The following is an 824-nucleotide window of genomic DNA, read 5'->3' as shown; positions in this document are numbered from 1 at the left end:
TGCCACGCCTTACTTCCGCCAAATGTACGGTGCAAATGAAGGCCGTGCCAGGGTTTCAGGATTTGTGCCCAGGTCGCACAACGAGGGGGCTGTGGCTGGGGCTGAGGCTGCGCACGTGAACCAGGGCGCGGTGGGCGCGCCTGCCGACTGCTGAGGCGGCGGCGCTCGTTAGGCGGCAGGTGGTGGCGGTATAAATAGCGGCACGAGGACCGCCGACGCCCGCTCGAGGACCGGTTGGGTCCGCCGGCCGCGGCAGCGGCCGTGGCCGCCCACACAGCCGCCTGCACCGTAGCCGCTACAGCTGAAGTGAGGACAAGTTAGCTCCCAGCGTCCTAGGATTGGCTGCGAAAAACTGGACATTGTAGCAAAAAACATGCATCGTTTAGATCACGGTACTAGCCCTCGAGTGATGTTCAAGAAAGTCTGCTGAATTAGTTGTCCTACGGCGTAAACAAACGGAGTGGATATTTGAATACGACTGGGATCATGTAATGTGGGGGCGGCGACGGGTTTACCACACGGTTCTGTTCTGGGTCCGTTGGTCTTCGTAATACCGAGCGAGATGGCCCAATGATTAGCACACTGGACTTGCATCCAGGAGGGCTACGGTTCAGTCCCGCCTCCGGCCATTTAGGTTTTCCGTGACTTCCCTAATCCGCTTCAGGCAAATGCCAGGACGGTTCCTTTGGCAGGGCACAGCCGACTGCCTACCACACCCTTCCCCAATCCGATCGGACCGATGACCTAGCTGTTTGGTCTCTTCCCCCCCCCCCCCCCCACTCCCCCAAATCAATCCTATCCAATCCAATCTTCGTGAGAACCAC

The sequence above is a fragment of the Schistocerca gregaria genome, chromosome 4, assembly GCF_023897955.1.
Source record: "Schistocerca gregaria isolate iqSchGreg1 chromosome 4, iqSchGreg1.2, whole genome shotgun sequence".
Lineage (NCBI taxonomy): Eukaryota > Metazoa > Arthropoda > Insecta > Orthoptera > Acrididae > Schistocerca > Schistocerca gregaria.
The sequence above is the reverse complement of the archived record's forward strand: the minus strand, read 5'-3'. Positions refer to the sequence as shown.